We start from the raw sequence: 17,311 nt of genomic DNA, 5'->3' as shown, positions 1-17,311 counted from the left end.
AAAACTCATCTTTAAGATTCTCGTCCTCTAGAGCAAATCTAGGTACCTAAAGTTACCAAAAGATGACAAGAGGCATCACCTGCCTGACAGTGACTGGTTTCAAAACTGAAGAGCACCTGGAGTTGAGGCTTTCTTAACTCCTCCAAATTGGTCATGATTATCATGCAAATGATGGCTTCAGTCAGGGCCAGGGTTCAGTTTTCAACCCCAGTCAACAGCCCTATGAAAGACTTCTCTTTGAGAGGCCCTGAGCTTGCCTTTTGAGATGGGTGGGCCTCACAGAGCTCAGGGGGCTACAAATAGAGAACCCTCTGGGCAGAGCAGTAAGAATGTTACTGCTGGCGTAGGACCCTGTGCCAGGTTTATAGCTCGGAGTCCCTTATGCAAACTCCAGGTTATTATCGCCTTCAGGAAGGACACGGTTTACAGCTGATCTAGTTTAGGAAGGAGACCTCTCACCAGAATCCCTGAGTACAAGGAACACCTGATTTGGGGGGAAAAAAATCCACCCCAGGACTGGTGTCCCAGAAGAGTCCCCCCTAGAATCCCCAGGATTTTGTTTTCATCTCTATAAAGAATCGTTAAGTCTTTAGAATTTGTAAACTTATCTTAATATGGTTTTATCAGCGTCCTTTATCCTATACACTAATAGAAGGCACGATCCTCCATGCCACAGTCACCTTGTTGGACTCTTCATTTCATGATGAAGAAACTGAAGCCCAGAGTCACACAGCATTGTAATAATAAAGGCCTAGAACCCAAGACTGCTGACCTCACTCCAGTTCTCCACCCTCTGAGCTACCCTGCCAAAATGACAATTTAAAGAATGACTTCCTAAACAGATTATTCCTTCTCTCTTTCACAATACCATTGGGTCACCTCCCTGCAGATAATTCTCTCCATAAGCCAATTCAGACACTCTGAAGCATGTCTCATCATGAACTAGATCTTCTGCTGGGATGGGGAAAGAGGATTCAGCGGGGTTTTTTGGGGGGCACGGAGGGCACTGAACTCACTAAAAGACTCAGCAGAACAATCCTGATGATTCAGAATGACTAGAGAATAGTCTTTCTGATTATCTAGTGGTTTTGCTCATATTTATGGAATGAATGAATATGTGGAACATTGATATATAATTCCAGCAATTCTACTGAATTTAATTCAATCTTTCTTTCCCTAGTATGTCAAGATCATAATGAATATGGATTACCACTCTGGAGAATTCAACTGATGAAGAACAGGGGTTGGCAATCTTCCCTTTGGTGTATTTTTGGTAAATTGCTGACCCTGATGTAGAAGGTAAGGTTGACCAAGCTGGTTCCTCTCTCTCTCTCTCCTTTAAAAGTAAATCCTTCATATCGGTTTCTTTATCTTTCACTTATCCCTTTCTCATAAAAATATCTTGAGGAATGTACACACACACCCAAGTCAAGTTATCTGATCTCTGGTTGACTGGAACATAGTTACCCAATCAGTAGGACCATCACACAGAGGATATGTCTTAAACTTTTCCCTTGAATTCTCAGTTAACAAGACTGAAGACCTGCCATGGGGCACTTGATTCTTTTTACTTCATTTAGGAACAAGAATGCTGAAGCCAAGAGGCAGAAACCAGCCAACTGACACAACGCAACTAGACACAGAACATCTCAGTGGTGGGTTCAAGAAAAATTCGATGTCCAATTACAATTTAATACATTTTTTGAGCAGGCAACAAATTAAAACACAAAGAACAGTAAGCAGAGAAACATGTCAGGTAAATTACAAAACAGAGGCTTTTTAGTGAAACTATTTTTTAACTTACTGCTTTTCAACTCAAGATAATATTTTTTGATTTTCAAGTTATTTGTAAAGTCACAAATCAAGATTTATCTACATTCTGCTGGCTCATGTCCAAAAGGCTTGGTCCTCTGGGGAGAAGTATTCCTTGCTCTTTCTTCAAGTACTTATTAACACCTTTTACTTGTCAGGAATTATGCCAGGTATGGAGGCTACGAAGGACTAAGACACAGCCCCCATCCTGCGGGGACTGACATGGAGACTAAATGCTCAAACGTTTTCTCACCCTCGCCATCATTTTCCTTCTTACGGTGCCACCAGTCTGAATTTTATAATAATCATACAGTTTCTCTATAGGGTTCTGTACACTCGATAATGATCCTCTCAACCTCTCAAAAATCCTGCTGTGCTTTCTTTTTCCTTTCTTTTTTTTATATATATATTTTAAATTTTTATTTATTTTTTATTTTTGGCTGCGTTGGGTCTTTGTTGCTGCGTGTGGGCTTTCTCTAGTTGCAGCAAGTGGGGTCTACTCTGTTGTGGTGCGCGGTCTTCTTATTGCGGTGGCTTCTCTCCTTGTGGAGCACAGGCTCTAGGCACGCAGGCTTCAGTAGTTGTGGCATGTGGTCTCAGTAGTTGTGGCACGTGGGCTCAGTAGTTGTGGCGCACCGGCTTAGTTGTTCCACGGCATGTGGGATCTTCCTGGACCAGGGCTCGAACCTGTGTCCCCTGCATCAGCAGGTGGATTCTTAACCACTGCTCCACCAGGGAAGCCCTCTTTTTCCTTTCTTTAACTTGTTTTTTTCCTGGGTTCTTTCTTCGGTGTCACCTGTCGCTCTGACACAATGAAGAGCTAAACGGAGAAGGGTCTGATTCCCCACACTGGGCTCACAGGTAAGGGTTTTGTTTCGTACTATCTTTCCCAAATTTGCTCTAGCCCATTTATCCCTAGATTGTTTCCTTTCATATTAATAAACCATCATTATTATTTGCTGAAGCATTATTTGTTAATGTTAAGGGGAAAAACACAGCTGTTACCTGTATCTCCACCCATAGAAATGGGGCTAAATAAACTATAGTATATCCATACAAAGGAACCCTCTCCATGCTTTAAAAAAAAAGAGAGGTCTCTAAAAAAGTTGAACTCCTAAAAGCAGAGATTAAAACGGTGGTTGGAGGAAATGGGGAGATCCAGGGGTACAAAGGTTCAGTTATGCATGATGCATAAGTTCTGGAGAGCGAATGGACAGCGTAGTGACTCTGGTTACTAATACTGTATTGTATTCTTGAAATTTACTGAGAGAGTAGAGCTTTTTACCACATGTGAAAATGTAACTGTTTAAGGTAATGGATATGTTAATTAGCTTGATTTCAGTAACCAGGTCACAATGTGTGTGTGTGTATGTATATATATATATATATATATATATATATACATACACACACACACACACACATATATATATATATATATATATATATATATAAAAATATACCAAGTCATCATGTGGAGCACCTCAAATATATACAATTCTTATTCATCAAGAATATCTCAATAAAGCTGGGGGCAGGGAATGAGAGGTCTGTATGAGCAAGTATCTATGATACATTGTAAAGTTAAACAAATAGCAAGTATCTATGATACATTGTAAAGTTAAACAAATAGGCAAGTTGCAAAACTCTATGTGTTATGAGACCCCATTTAAAAACACATATGTGAATCCGTATGACATGCATCTGAAATACACACACACATAGTATTTAAATGGAAAACATTTTAGGGGACGCAGAGTACATGTCTGGGAGCCAGGGGAGTTTAGTGAGTGGGTTTGGGGAGGAGCAAATGAAAGAGGGAATGTCACTTTCTCATTCTACACCTCTCTATTATTTTGACAATGAATAGATATACTTTTGTAATAACTAAATAAATAACTAGAAAGGAGAAATGTATTATTTTCCTAGACATTTTAAAACTATATATTCTTCTAGAATCGCATAGCTGTTGAGTTTTCATTCCTTTTGATGGTACACTTATCTCCTCCTTTATAGCTTCGGGGAATTAAGGCCCCAGATGGACCAGTGTGTGCCCTTGCTTCCCTATCTGCCCCTTCTGCAGGTTCTCCAGCCCCGGGGATAATGAGCTATTCACAACTACTTGCAGCCTCCAGGCCACCTGCCAGCTTTGTAACCATTCTGCACTTGTCTTTTGCAGCCAATGTCATTTTAAAGCTTCCGAGTGCATCTCCTGCAGACCTCTGGAGCATTCCGGGGGTAGACGGGGTGTTAGCAATATTCCTTTGGGCTCAGCAGGGTGAACAATCTGCCCTCCGTATCCACGGACGGGAAACCTCTGGATACCTCCCGCTGACTCTCTTCTCTGTCATACGCCATTTTATATCAGGGACTTGAGCATCTGCAGATTTTGGTATCTGCGGGGGCTCCTGGAACCAATTCCCCGCCGATACCGAGGGACAACGGTATTTCATTCAGGTTTATCATACACTGTTCCTGGAAATCTTGGTCACATCGTAGATAGACTTAGCCCTGGAAGATCTATCCACCAGTCCCTGAAAGCAAGCCAGAGAGGTATTATTCTCATCTCACAGACAGGGAAACTGAGGCATCAAAGATTGACTGGGGCTGCCTAGACCACATGGCAGGTTAAAGGTGATGAGGTGTTGTGGAAAAGGTATTGGGATTAAAACCTAGCATCCCAAGTTCAAGTTCTTGCCACATTATATTTTCTTTAAGCAAAAGTTGAACTCCCTGAGCTCCAGTTTCCTTATCAGTAAAATAAGAATTATAATACTTGCCTCCCAGAGTAGTGCTATTACATGAGAGTACATACAATTGCATTTTGTAAAGTACATATTATATATATATATATATATATATATATATATATATATATGATAGGAGGACAACAACCAGGAAATTATGTATGAATAGTTATATCTTTGTGGCTGTATATCCAACTAGATTTTTGTTTGTTTAGTTTTCTTTTGCCCAAAGTAGAAATTTTAAAATTTATTTGAAGCATCTTAGAAGCCATTCCTTTACCTTGAATAGTCTTGTTCTTTAAATTCAAGTGTCTTTTTATACCCAAAGCATTTCTCCAGATGGGTTTTAAAAGGGGCACAAAAGTATCAGTTCCACGAAGAAGGCAACAACACTCTACCAGAATGCCATGCCAAATTGCATAGCACTCTGAAAGCAGATTAAAGTTGTTTCAAATGCTTCAAAGAGAAGGAAAACTTTAATCCCCCAAGGCTTCCTTTAAATCCATATTCCTTAATTTCAGAAAATTTCCCAAGTCTTTTAAAAGGCCCAAATATCATTTTACAGTTTGGAAATAGTAATGGAGAACATTTCCCAATTATTTAGAATATTCTTGTTTCCTTTAAAAAGGGCTCAGTAAAGCTGGGTCTCTCTCATAAAGGAACTGGCCCAAGTGGAAGACAGCCTGCCTGGCTTGAGGGGAGTGGGTGCAGCCATCCCCAGGGCCCTGAGCCTAGAGTCTCTGGCTTACGGTTACCTGGAGAATTCCTTAAAGAAGCAGAGTCGGGCATTTTCCCTGTTATTTCTGGGCAAGATTTGCATGTCTGTCATTGTGGGAAGAACGCCCAGTCTCCTCACTATGTAACACTGAAGGGAAGAAAGTTTCCAAATGAGAAGAAAAACAAGCCCCGCTGCAATAGAGGCAAGCAGGACCATTTTCACTGCTTTGGAAAAACTGCTCTTCTTAAGTCATCTTCACCCGTCCAGAGAGGCAAACTGTTTTCCTGAGACACTTTTCCTGATTCTTCCCTTGCTGACCTATGAAAACAGTTATAAGAGCCCCAGTTACAACAATGAGTATTTATTGAGATTAACATGTACCAAGCACTGTCCTAAAGGTCCCACATGCTGTATTTCATTAAATCTGCTCAGTAGCCTTGAAGCAGATACTATAATTAGCCCCATTATACAGATGAGCAAGTTGAGATATAAAGAGATAACTAAGCAATCAAATGACACACAGCTACGTAAGTGGTTGAGCAGGGACATAAAACCAGATCTTTCTGACTCCGAAGTCCAGGTTAAACCAGAGTAACGCACTGCCTAAATACAGTCCCAAGGCAGTGCAGGGACAGGTCCATGTTGTACACGTCTGTTCTACCTCAACTCTGAAGTTATTTTAATTACCAATAGCTGGCCTGTGTCCCAGCTAACTGTGCTAAGTGGTTTACATGCCTGGTCTCATTTAATGCTTCCCAGAGATTTAACTGGTATAAACTACCCTGATACTTTCTGCCTCTTCTGTCAGACTCTCTTCTTTTCTCCTTTTCTCCTGTTTCTTTCTCTCTCCCTCTTCAGCTCTGAGCCATTGAGTGCTCGGGTTGCATTTTCACCTTGCCTTCAGCCTGGCTTAAAATGTAGACTATGTAGTGAGGAGAGAGATAGGTGCATCTTTTCAGGTGCCTTCCGCTTTCGTTTGAGGGCAAGTTACAAGTGCCCGTCTGCTCTACAACTTCAGGACACCTCCCTGTGGATAGTGCCAGAACGGTGACCTCAGGCCACAGCTTGAACACCGATTACAAGTAATCCAGCTCCAGAGGTGGTGATAGAGTGACCTCTCTTTAAAAAGGAGATAAAAATAGCTAAGAAACAACGCTTAGCTTAGTGCTCTGAAAGGTTGGCATCCTTCCAGGATAGACTTATGTACTTTTTGTACTTGGAGGAAAAAAAGAGATGGGATTTGATCCAAGAATGGTCCTCCAAACGAGAGAAATATGGAGCAAGCAGCTGGAGCGGAGTGGCCAAGTGGTACCACCAGCTGCAGGCCCATTAATTAACATTCCCTGGTATGTAGCAGCTCCAGTGACCTTGATTCTTGTTGAATTCACAGAGATAACTTTTACAGAGCCTCTACTTTTCTCACTGCAGTATATTTATCCAAGGAGTACCTTGCATATTTCCCCCCATCTCTCTGAGCAGTAAATTTATTCTAATTACAAAGAGATATAGTAAAAGCCTGATTGAACGCTTGGCAGTTTATAGAGATTTATTTCTGGGGCTTAAGGGGGGTTTTTAGAGTGGGGTTGAGGGGAGCTGAGGAGAGGAGCCCAAGAGAAAATGTAGATTTAATGGACCTATAAAATGACCCTGCGGTAGATAAATGCTTGTTCCAGAGAAGCTTAAACAGCCTGACCCAAACCGGGGTCTGTGACGGCCAGGCCGACACAAGGTGTCTGAAGCGTTGCATATTTCTCTTTGGGTTTTCAGGTTTCCATATGAAATTTGTTTTTCCCCAGGCAGAGGTGAGAGAGCAGGGAAATCTGTTTTCCAGAGGGAAGAAAGCATATTTAACTACAAATTTCTAAGTACTCAAAGCTATGAAAAGAGGAAAAAGTAAACCTCCAGCACCTGCCCTTAAAATCACTTTGCCTTTTCTCTAACTCTCTTGAAGCTCAATTCTGAATTTTAAGCCTAGCATCCTGGAAGGCAGATCATGAGAGCCTGCCCTTTGTACCAGGATTTCTGCATAAGAACCAGCAGCCTTCCAAAGCCCAGTTATCCCAGGCACTTCCAGCTCATAATGAGACAGAGGGACACTATCGTCTAACAGAGCCTTCTGCTTAGAATAGGCTTTGCATGCACACACTGCTGAACTTTTCCACGAAATCCTTCTAGGCTTTTGATCCCATGAGTGACATTCATCTTTTTTGCAGCTGCTTTGCAAGTTTTGCTGAGGATGAATTTTAGGGCTTTCAACTGTTAAATTTGTTATACTGTAAATCTAACCACTACTAAAATGGAGACATTTGTTCTGGGGGAAAAAGCAAAACAGAAAAGGGTCTGAAGTAGACACTAGTCTACTGGGGAGGTAGTTTGGAGAGTGAAAGCACTGGCCTCTTTGGCCAGAGGCTAAATGGGGATTGGGCCAGTGTTTCTTGGGGTTCCCTGTGTCAGCTTGAATAATGCAATAGCATCAATTATTTTACCAGCAAAGTGAGTTTATTCATTAATGCCAGAGGAATTGCAACCCGGGATACCGAATTATGGAGGACCACAGGCAAACCCAGGGAACAAGGAAGGGAAACTAGCTTTTATAGGGAAAAGGCGAGACTTGGGAGGACCTGTAATAACCAAGGAGCCATTGGAGGAAGCTGGGAGTCCAAAGTATGGAGGCTTCTCATTGGTTGGACTGCTACAGTCTCGGATTGGCTGGGCTGTCCTTCAGGGAGAGACGTTTTCTTCTTCCTGTTGGTTTGCGAAGTAGGCGACACATTCCTGTGGGAGATGCAGCAGAGGTGTAGGGGTAGTCCCTTCCGGTTTGGAGTAATTGAAGATGCATGGAGGGCGCAAGAGCTCCCCCTACAGGCCTGTGCTGACTCTAACTTGAGCTGCGGCTTCTTTTGATTCCGCACCCGCCCGTTTTCTCTTTTTAGGAACTGGCATAAGGAGACCTTAGGAAAAAAATTTAAACTTTTTGATTGTTTAACACTCATACAGAGAAAACATTTTACCATGTTGTTTCAAAGTTAACACCCAAGTCAAGAAGTATAATATTGTGAATTCTCCCCCCATCTCACATGCTCCTAGAGATAACCACTATCAGAGCTTTTATGGGAATCACTTCTTTGCTTTTTTTTTTTTTTTTTTTTTTTGCGGTATGTGGGCCTCTCACTGTTGTGGCCTCTCCCATTGCAGAGCACAGGCTCCGGACGCGCAGGCTCAACGGCCATGGCTCACAGGCCCAGCCGCTCCGCGGCATGTGGGATCTTCCCAGACCGGGGCACGAACCCGTGTCCCCTGCATCGGCAGGCGGACTCTCAACCACTGCGCCACCAGGGAAGCCCTCTTTGCTTTTTAACATAATTATTTAGCACCTAAATGTGCATCTACATAGAATATAGCTTAATTTTGTGTGTTGGAACTTTATAAATGGAATTAATGCCTTGTTCTTTTGTGTCTGGCTTCTTCTGCTCAACCTCCTGTTTGTAAGAGTCATCCAGGTTGTATGTAGCTGTAGTTTATATTTATTACAGCACATTTTTTATCTACCCACGTACTGTTGGTGAACATTCTGGTTATTTCTAGTTTGGGGATGTTGATAATGAAGCTGCTGGGAGCATTCTTGTGCATATACACAGGGGGCATGAGAATTTGCTCAGCTTGCCTGGTTGATATCCAACAATTCAATTTGAACACATCTTGAATCACGGCTAGTCCTAGTTTTAAAGGCAAAATGGGCAAGATTTGTCACTTGTTCATTCAATAAACACAAACCAAACTTCTATTGTAGGAATAGAAAATATAAGACACAGGCTGCCTATCCTCTCTTCTGTGCTCAGAGCAGACATGACTAGTTCATAAGAGTGTGCTTTCCTGTTACGTCTGGATGTGGCTTCAGGATCGTTTGCAACGTGGTCCTCAAGGCAGCCACTGCTAAAGATTAGAGATGAGGGGTGTGATGGTTAATTTTCTGTGTCAACTTGGTTAGGCCACAGTACCCAGATATTTGGTCAACATTATTCTAGATGTTTCTGTGAAGGTATTGTTTTAATTGAGATTAACACTTAAATACTTGAGTAAAGCAGATAACCCTTTATAATGTGAGTGGGTTTCTGCTACGGAGTTGAAGTCCTCAGTAGAAAAAAGACTGACCTTTCCCAAGGAAGAGGGAATTCTGCCACCAGACTGCCTTTGGACTCAAACTGCACCTCTTCCCTGGGTCTCTAGCCTATGGCCTACCGCCCCTGCAGATTTTGGACTGGCCAGCCTCCACAATCATGTGAGCCAATTCCTTGCAATTTCTCTCTGTGTATATATAGACATCTTTTTGGTTCTCTCTGGAGAACACTGACTAATACCGGTGGCATACTATTTGCATAGGGTTGCCTGGTGGCGCAGGAACAGAAAGCCTCTCGAGCTACTTTTTTTTTTTTTTTTTTTTTTTTTTTTTTTTTGCATTACGTGGGCTTCTCACTGCTGTGGCCTCTCCCGTTGCGGAGCACAGGCTCTGGACGCGCAGGCCCAGCAGCCATGGCTCACGGGCCTAGCCGCTCCGCAGCATGTGGGATCTTCCCAGACCGGGGCACGAACCCGTGTCCCCTGCATCGGCAGGCGGACTCTCAACCACTGCGCCACCAGGGAAGCCCTCGAGCTACTTTAAATAAAGGAGATTTACTGTTGATAGAGTGGAACTTCTTAGCATCAAATACCAGGAAGTACTTTTAATATTCAGGATTACCCCCTCAAAACCAACTCCTTATAACACTACTTATGTCTGAGATATTTTCCAAAATAAAATTGCAGTGGGTGTCCCAGTTTTTGAGTGTCATCAGTTGCTGTCAGCCAATAAGATCTAGAGCAAAGAAGCCATTCTGAGTGTTCTTTTTTTTTGTTTTGTTTTGTTTTTTTGCGGTACGCGGGCCTCTCACTGTTGTGGCTTCTCCCGTTGTGGAGCACAGGCTCCGGACGCGCAGGCTCAGTGGCCATGGCTCACGGGCCCCTGAGTGTTCTTAACACACGGTACCGCGGCCGCTTCCAGTTGGTGAGCTGAATTGAAAGCATCCTGATGTGTATGTTATTTATTCTGCTCTGGGCTCCCTTTCTGCCATTGCTTTTGTGTTCTGGCAAACAGTATGACTCAGACTGGCTGACCAAAGGAGCATAGGTGATAATATTGGACCTACTGTAAAGAAAAGGAAGAGTATCGTGCTAGATGTTAGAACACAGGTTTTCCAGAGGCTATAGATTCTCCAAGTTGGGAAGTCCACTTATAAATAATACTTATATTACAAAGTGCTAAGTTCTGTAACAGCGAGGTGTACAAGTGTAATGGAAGTAAAATAACCATAGGTCGGGGCATCGAAGTGTGGGTAGAAGCTCACCAGAAGAAAGGGTGTAGAGAGGAAAAGGAAAAGGAAACATTAGCAAAGGTATGGGGAGATGAGAGAACACATACTACTCCTTGGCTGCCTGGCTACAGCAGCACCTTCCTTTTGTGTTTTGATTTCTCCCAAGGAGCAACAGTGAGGCTCCATGAGAGAACTTCAGGTGCTCTGGTGAACTTCAGGTGAACTTCAAGCCTCCTGTTATTTTCCACATCTATAGGGAATGTGTCCACATGTTTTGAAGCCAGGGAAAATATTACTTTACAGTAAACAGAGAAAAGGTTTAGAGGAGGTTAGAAAATGGAAAACTGGAGCACAGAGTCAGTGATAAGAAGACAGTTTTATATGGCACATAGCAATTGCTTCTGGAGTCATTAGGAGTAATATTTATAATCAGGATAAGCTAATGCTTTGGATGAGTTCCTGTGATTCTTCTGTTTCTGAGAAGCCAGATTACCTCTGGCTTCTGCAGACCTGCAAGAGACTTGTCCTCATATGGAAGAGACCTGAGAGTAGGAATGACGTTCAAAATATTAAACCGGTGGATAGTAGATACCCGACCAGTTGGAGACGACTGGGATGGCTGGACCCAGTGCATATAGGCTGAACTCCAGCCCTCCCTTAGGGACCATTAAACCCAACACTTGTTTCACTGAAGAGACTGAAGGATTTACCTGAGACCATGTGGTGGTGGCAGAGCTAGGAGTGGAACCCAAGCCTTCTGTGTTCACCCTCTAACTACCTACGCTGCAGCCGTGGCCTCAAAGCCCTGGTAAGGCAAGTGGGGCGCCCTGTTGGTTTACCATAGATTCTACTCACACCCAAGGCTGTCCGTGGGGAGGATACAGCTCTTACCCTGTTCATGAGTAACATGCTGAAAATTCTTTATCCATTAGTAAATAAATACCTCCTATTTATTTGCAAATACAATGTATTACATAACATACTATAAAGGATGCAGGAAAATAGTCAGTTAAAAAGAAAGCTGCCTGACAAGTGTGCAAGATGTCACTTATTTTCCTTAAATCAACGTAGTTCTGACTCCAAGTCCTCATCCTGCCAAGCTTGTGAGAAAGGTAACAGCCTCCCTCTCTGCAGTCCATAGGCTCATGCAGAAGTCCAGGGGTCTTATACAACACCAAGGCCTTGCCTTATCATCATCATTCACTTACTTAACAAATATTTACTGAACACCTACCAGCTGCCAAGGCCTGCTCTAGGAGCTGATAAGTAGCGATGTGCAAAAGAGGTCAAACCCCTGCCGTCTGTTCCAGGCTGGGCAGGTACACCTGGGGCCCAGGAGGGACTCTGGTGAGGCTGGGATTGGGCCTCCCTGGGAGCACGAGCAGCCCCTCCCCACTAGATGCTACCCATCCAGGCACTGCCAGGAGGCAGGGGGCATACCCCCTCTAGATGATTCTGCACTCTTTCCTGACAGGGAAGTTCTTCTCCCAGACTCATCACTTCTCAAAGACATCTTCCCTTTGCCCTCTTTCTCCAGAACTCACTTCATAGTCCCTCAAGGTACAAAACTTTCTTTTAAAGAAAATAAATGCTATGTTTATTTCTTGTTGTAACACAAATGTATCAGAATCCTCAGAACAAAATGATTTGTATTTAATCCAATCAAGTTTTTAAAAATTGTGGTAAAAAGCACGTAACATAAAATTTACCATCTTAACCATTTTTTTTTTTTTTTTGGCGGTACGCGGGCCTCTCACTGTTGTGGCTTCTCCCGTTGTGGAGCACAGGCTCCGGACGCGCAGGCTCAGTGGCCATGGCTCACGGGCCCAGCCGCTCCGCGGCATGTGGGATCTTCCCGGACCGGGGCACGAACCCGTGTCCCCTGCATCGGCAGGCGGACTCTCAACCACTGCGCCACCAGGGAAGCCCTTAACCATTTTTAATTGAAGTATATTATTATATTATAATATTCTTTTTAATTCTTTATGTTTGAGAGCTTCATAATAATATTTTTAAAAATTAGTTACCAAATCTATATAAGAACATAAGAATGTTTATAATATTAGCTGAAAAAAACATGTAGTAATTGTTAGTGATGTTCACTGATATTTTCAGTTCTCTTCCTTCCTAAGCACTTCCTTGGAGTTAGGTGTGGCCCTAGGACTTACCTTGGCTAATTAAAAGTGAATGAAACTGATGTGTGTCACTTCCAGATTGAAGCCCTTAACAGCGAGAGTATGATTCACTGTATTTTCTCTCCCCTGTTACAGGACTGATGTTCTTCCAATAGTCAAAGCTCCATCAGCCTGAATCCCTGAGTAAGAATCACACAGAGCAGAGGCCCTGCTGACCTGGGATGGATGTGCAGCATAAATGGGAAATAAACCTTTGTTTTTCTAAGCCACTGGAGGTTGTTTGTTGCTGCAGCATAAGGTAACACATTCTGACTGGTTCAAAGCAGGAGGGAGCTTCTGGCAGTATAGATAACTAGATACTCAGAAGGCCTTCCAACTACAAAAGAACTGGATCACTTTTTTGGCCACGCGGCTTGCGGGATCTCAGTTCCCCAACCAGGGACTGAACCCGGGCCACGGCGTGAAAGCACAGAGTCCTAACCACTGGACCACCAGGGAACTCCCTGGATCACTTTTTAAATGGACTGTTGGGCTTGTAAGTAGTAAAGTAATTGTCTAGGACAGCTCTTATCCTCAAATATGAGCTGAAACCAGAACTGGGAGCCAAGAGTGCTAAGAAAATAAGAAAACTGGGTTGTCCTAAGGGCCAGTGCCATTGTAGCACGGTATGAACTCTAAAGCATCAGAAGGTGGGGAAGCCAAAGGTCTGACACTTCTGCATTAGGCCAGGACACTCCAAAAGGGGTGAAGTGTCTCAAGTTGGTGTTTTCCTTCTGCTCCCAACAGAAGCAAATACAAATCTTCACAGTAGGCCATTAAGAGCCATCAAATTTGAGTTCAAATCCAAGATCACTAAGCACAGAAGGAGGCAAACCACCAAGAGAGAGTGAGTTGATGGAAAAACAAGCATCTAGTTTAGACCCCAAGAACTTTGGATATATATTTTCATTTGCAAAAGTGTATAGAGCAATTATTAAGTGCTAGGCACTATTGTAAAGTTTTTTTTTCCAATTTTAACTTATTTAATTCCCATAGCAACTCTATGAAGCAAGTACTATTGTTATCCCCATTTTATAAAGGAAAAAACTGAGGGACAGAGAGATTAAGTAATTTCTTCCAGGTCAACATTTCTTTTCTTTTCTTTTTTTTTTTTTTGCGGTACGCGGGCCTCTCACTGTTGTGGCCTCTCCCGTTGCGGAGCACAGGCTCCAGACGCGGAGGCTCCGCAGCATGTGGGATCTTCCTGGACTGGGGCACGAACCCGTGTCCACTATATCGGCAGGCGGACTCTCAACCACTGTGCCACCAGGGAAGCCCCCAGGTCAACATTTCTTAAGTGGTAGAACTACAATTTGGATTCAGGCAGTTGGTTCTAGAGTATGCACTCTTCATCTCTACATTTTGTTGACTTTCTAACATAGAATGTCTATGTGTGACAAATTTAAAGAAATGAGGACTTCTCTGGTAGCGCAGTGGTTAAGAATCCGCCTGCCAATGCAGGGGACACGGGTTTGAGCCCTGGTCCGGGAAGATCCCACATGCCACGGAGCAACTAAGCCCGTGCACCACAACTCCTGAAGCCCTTGCACCTAGAGCCCGTGCTCCGCAACAAAGAGAAACCACCGCGATGAAAAGTCCATGCACCGCAACAAAGAGTAGCCCCCACTCACTGCAACTAGAAAGCCCGTGCACAGCAATGAAGACCCAACGCAGCCAAAAATAAATAAAATAAAATTTTTTAAAAAGTTAAAAAAAAAGGAGTGGAATACCAAAGATAACCAAGCAACAAAGGACCATCAAAGGATGACCAGGTAGATTTGAAAAAGAATAAAAAAGAGACAAAAATAAAATGGTTGAAAATAAACATTTAATAAACATGTTAAATGTCTGAAGAGATACTTAGTGAATTAAAGAAATATCTGAAGAAAACATCCAGAATGTAGCTCAGGAAAAAAAGGAAATGGAAAATATGAAAGAAAAATTTAAATATATGGAAGATAGAATGAGAACTTCTGATATAAATTTAATTGGAGGTTTGGAAGTAGAGGATAGAGAGAATGGAAGATACATAATATCTGTAGCTGAGAGTTTTTCAGAACCGATGGAAAGACCTAAGTCCACAGATCTAGGAAATACAGCACATCCCTGGAAAGATAAATGAACAAGAAATTTATGCTTTAGACATGTTATAGGGAAACTGGAGAACACCAAAGACACTGAGAAAACCTTAAAAGCAGCCTGAGAAAAGAAAGATCACCTGCAAAGGACTAACAATTAGACTGTCAGGCTTATCAAGAGTAATTGTGGATGCAGGGAGCCTGTGAAATAATTATTCAAAGTGTTGAAGGGAAATAACTATCCATTGCACATCCAGAAAAGCTACACTTCATAAATAAGAGTAAAATAAAGTCATTTGCAGCTGAACAAAAGTCAGCAGACATTTACTAAAGGAGTTCACATCCATCTTTCAAGATTCATCTCAAATGCTGTTTCTTCCATGGAACTCTGACCTTTGAATCCCCATAGCATTTTATTTGAGGCTTTCTCATGACGCTTCCCAAATTCAGACATAGACTGAAGTTATTTGTGCCCTTTCACAACATGCTGTCGCCCCTGCCACCGCTCTTACCCCACGCCCACCACCAGTAAATGCCCCAGGAACTCTTTGGTGTCTAACTCACTTTAACTCTTAGTATAGCTCCTATCATGATACTTGCATGAAGTATAGGTGCATGATAAGTATTTGCTGAAGCCTACTGGTCAGCCTTCTCCTATGGGTTTCATAGACCATCAGTTCCAAAATATGCTCCCTTCAAAAGGCGTTTTATGAAACTGGTATAGACAATCTTATTTGCAAAGCAGAAATAGAGACACAGACATAGAAAACAAACGTACAGATACCAAGGGGGAAAGGGGGGGTGGGAGGAATTGGGAGGTTGGGACTGACATATATTCACTATTGATACTATGTATACAATAGATACCTAATGAGAACCTACTGTACAGCACAGGGAACTCTACTCAGTGCTCTGTGGTGACCTAAATGAGAAGGAAATCCAAAAAAGAGAGGATATATGTATACATATAGCTGATTCACTTTGCTGTACGGTATAAAATAACAATATTGTAAGGAAACTATACTCCAATTTAAAAAAAGGGGGGGTTGTGTTATGGCCGAACCCTCTTCCAAGTGCTGAGATCCACAGTTTAATTGTTTTAAGCCTACATTTCCCCCAATTTTTTGCCCACAGAACAACTCCTTCCACTTTTTACTCCATGAATATCCCAAGAGGCTGGTGTTTCTAAGAATACCTTTTGCAAAAATACTGCAGAAGGCAATCACTTATTTGAGTGTCCAAGGCCTGAAGTCAACATCTTGGATCCTGGTTCTATTCACAGCTAATCATATAATTAGTTCTAAGTCATTTATCCTCAGGTTCCTTATTTGTGACAACATTAGCAGGTGACCCCTTCTAACTCTAAAATTCTATGAATTAAAGGGCATTGCCTTAGATCCTTTTTGACCCACCTCCTAGAGTAATGGAAATAAAATCAAAAATAAACAAATGGGACCTAATGAAACTTAAAAGCTTTTGCACAGCAAAGGAAACCATAAACAAGACGAAAAGTCAACCCACAGAATGGGAGAAAATATTTGCAAAGAAGCAACTGACAAAGGATTAATCTCCAAAATATACAAGCAGCTCATTCAGCTCAATATCAAAAAAACAAACAACCCAATCCAAAAATGCGCAGAAGACCTAAATAGACATTTCTCCAAAGTAGACATACAGATTGCCAACAAACACATGAAAAGATGCTCAACATCACTAATCATTAGAGAAATGCAAATCAAAACCACAATGAGGTATCATCTCACACTAGTCAGAATGGCCATCATCAAAAAATCTACAAGCAATAAATGCTGGAGAGGGTGTGGTGAAAAGGGAACCCTCTTGCACCGTTGGTGGGAACGTAGATTGATACAGCCACTATGGAGAACAGTATGGAGGTTCCTTAAAAAACTAAAAATAGAACTACCATACGACCCAGTAATCCCACTACTGGGCATATACCCTGAGAAAACCATAATTCAGAAAGAGACACGTACCACAATGTTCACTGCAGCACTATTTACAATAGCCAGGACATGGAACCAACCTAAATGTCCATCGACAGATGAATGGATAAAGATGTGGCACATGTATACAATGGCATATTACTGAGCCATAAAAAGGAAAGAAATTGAGTTATTTGTAGTGAGGTGGATGGACCTAGAGCCTGTCATACAGAGAGAAGTAAGTCAGAAAGAGAAAAACAAATATCGTATGCTAACACACATATATGGAATCTAAAGAAACAGTACTGATGAACCTAGTGGCAGGGCAGGAACAAAGATGCAGATGTAGAGAATGGACTTGGGGACACAGGGTGGGAAGGGGAAGCTGGGATGAAGTAAGAGAGCGGCATGGACATATATATACTGCCAAATGTAAAATAGATAGCTAGTGGGAAGCAGCCACATAGCACAGGGAGATCAGCTCAGTGCTT

Source organism: Hyperoodon ampullatus (genome assembly GCF_949752795.1).
Source record: "Hyperoodon ampullatus genome assembly, chromosome: 7".
Taxonomy (NCBI): Eukaryota; Metazoa; Chordata; class Mammalia; order Artiodactyla; family Ziphiidae; genus Hyperoodon; species Hyperoodon ampullatus.
The sequence above is the reverse complement of the archived record's forward strand: the minus strand, read 5'-3'. Positions refer to the sequence as shown.